Consider the following 3,217-nt stretch of genomic DNA (forward strand, 5'->3'; position numbering starts at 1 on the left):
GTGTATCCACACTATGAGACACTATGTCATTTATCTAACTAACTGTGCATCATGATCAGAAAGAGTATTTGTTATTGGTTAACAGATATTTCCTTGCTTTGAACCTCTTCAAAGAAAACATTATCAGTTCGGTATCTACTGTCTTTATCCACCCATGTTGAAAGTTGACTACTGAGAAGAAATTGTAGGATCCAAATAAGCTTCTACATTGAAGTCACCACAGCTTGCTAATGTCTGACTGACAGCTCGGTAAGGAATCCGGGTTCCTCATAAATCACAGTGGGCATCTGTATACTGTTACAAAAAAGTGATCTGTTTTACAGCATTAATTCACAAGCACACACTTCTATGTGCTGTTCACCACAAAATCTACTTGTGTCAATGCTTTTGAACTTTTGTTATGTCTTAATATATGCAACCCACGTTTTTAAAATTTCGATTTAAGACATACATTCCCCTATACCCGCGTATTAACGTTCGACAGTGTGGGAGGGTCTATACCCCCAAGCATATGTAGGGTCTCCACTCAACTGTATATTTCATTTCCACTCTCTCCTCTCTCTTTTCCTCCCGCTGTTTCTGTTTCTATCCATCTCAACTTCTCTTTTACTACCGCTGTCTCTCGCTGACCATCGGGATCTCGTCCTCCTTGGCTCCCTCTGATGTTGTAATCATACATCTAGTTTCTCTTTATCAGTGTGTCATTTTTTCTCCCATCATTACTCTTTCCTCTGTCTTTCTGTACCCTTGATACTGTCTCCTCTCTCTTCTGCCTTCACTGTTCCTCTACTCTCTGACAGCGCGAATAGATTTGCATGCGAAAATTTTTGGTGAGGAAGGTAAAATGTGGATTGATGTAGCTGGTTCCCACTTTTCTGTCAGAGTCACCTTCTTTATGCTCCAACAGTAGTAGTTTTCTTCTGGTTCCCTTATTTTCCCTGCTACAGCAGTGTGTCCTGCTTACATAAAGCTATTTCTATACGTCTACAAAGTTTTGACAGTTCATTTACGTAGTTCGACACATATGACCAACAAACAAATAGACATAACGTTAACACGAAAGCGTTTCCTTGTCATTTCTTCCGCATGCTTTGTTCGTAGATCGCAATTCATCGAAAACACCAGGCTCCCGATTTGTATCCTAAAACATTAGAAATAGTATTAGAAATATTTTATTGAATTTGCAGTCTTTCTAGTTTACATCACTTTTTGCAGCTGTTTTCAGCTATTTTCTGGCATGTTAAGACTCTTTATAGTCCCCTTTTCTCTCACTGTAGTACCACTTTGGGCATATTTATTTAGACGTGAAGTGAGCATTGTTCAGAGATAGCAAGTCGTAAAGTTTTCTTGGTGAAGGAATTCAGAATCAAAACATTGTTTGATGTCATCAGAATCCTGTAATGACTCTAGAACCCTTTCTATGTGTTCACTACATCCGCTAAAACTGCATTCACGTCACAGACCGTATATTACGTACATATTTTACGTGCATTAGTATAGTAAATATGTTCCTCTGGAACACGGTAACGAATAATGATATGGAAAAATCTTTAAGGGTTCCCCTAACACATTATCTATCTAAAGGCAATACGGAAAAAATTTCGACGATCTGTCATTAACAGAAATAGTAGCGGCTATCCCCATTACCGGCATTTTGTACTCAAAACTCCTAGTTTTTTGGGTGCATCTTCATAATGGATACAGATTTTAGAAAATGGGAAAACACCGTTTCTAGACGAACGCCTAAAAATTTCCCGTTAAAGTCTAAGCCATGTACTATCGTTTGTTAATTGTTATTCACGACCCACGGTGCAAAACGGCCAAAAACCGATTTTTTCTGTTTCCTGCATGAATATGGTAACACAGAACCTGTATATCTCGGTACCGAATAATGATATCAAAAAAGGTGGGAGGATCGACAAGATTATAATATTGAGGACATGTTGCAAATGTTTAGATGATATGGCATGAATAGAAATTATACAAGCGGCCATTTGCACAATTAGTACATTTCGTACACAAAAATCAAAAGTTTTCTTGACGATGAACCAATTTTGCTTTTATGAGCCATCTTAGATCCAGCATAGATCACAGCTGACACAGAAAAACCAAACGATTTGATCAATTAACCTGGCCTGAATGAAGTGAATGATGTTTAAATGTTGTCCCTGTATTATAGCATAGCTGCAGTATGTCCGTTCTTCCGATGGATATACTAGTGATCGCTAGGCCAAGGGCTATCTAATACTTCGACCCCTCATCTCTGTGATGAATTGAAACTATCAAATCGCATTTACCTGCGCGAAATTTTGTAAGGTATTGGTAACGTTCAGTGACGTTTACATTGTCGGAAGTTCCATGCCGCTTTTGATGGTGCTGTAGTATACAGAGAAGTTGCAGCATTAGAAAATTGCAGCGAAATGTAGGAAGATCTTCAGCGGATAGGCACTTGGTGCAGTGAGTAGCAACTGACCCTTAACATAGGAAATTGTAATGTGGTGCAAATACATAGAAAGAAGGATCCTTTATTGCATGATTATGTCAAAACAGAACAAACACAGGGAGCAGTCACTTCTGTAAAATATCTGGGGGGTACGTTTACAGAACGATTTGAAGTGGAATGATCATATAAAATTAATTGTTGGTAAGGGGGGTGCCAGGCTGAGATTCATTGGGAGAGTCCTTAGAAAATGTAGTCCATCAACAAAGAAGGTAGCTTACAAAACACTCGTTCGACCTATACTTGAGTAATGCTCATCAGTGTGGGATCCGTACCAGGTCGGGTTGACGGAGGAGATAGAGAAGATCCAAAACAGAGCGGTGCGTTTCGTCATAGGGTTGTTTGGTAAGCGTGATAGCGTTAGGGAGATGTTTAGCAAACCTAAGTGGCAGGCAAGAGAGGCGCTCTGCATCGCGGTGTAGCTTGCTGTCCTGGTGTCGAGAGGGTGCGTTTCTGATGAGGTATCCAATATATTGCTTCCCCCTACTTATACCACCAGAGGAGATCACGAATGTAAAATTAGAGAGATTCGAGCGCGTACGGAGGCTTTCCGGCAGTTGTTATTCCCGCGAGCCATACGCGATGTGGAACAGGAAAGGGAGGTAATGGCAGTGGCACGTAAAGTGCCCTTCGCCAGACACCGTTTAGTGGCTTGCGGAGTATAAATGTAGGTGTAGATGTAGACATTCGTTGATAAACTCTGTAGTACCCGTTGAT

Source organism: Schistocerca cancellata, chromosome 8 (assembly GCF_023864275.1).
Source record: "Schistocerca cancellata isolate TAMUIC-IGC-003103 chromosome 8, iqSchCanc2.1, whole genome shotgun sequence".
In the NCBI taxonomy this organism is placed as follows: domain Eukaryota; kingdom Metazoa; phylum Arthropoda; class Insecta; order Orthoptera; family Acrididae; genus Schistocerca; species Schistocerca cancellata.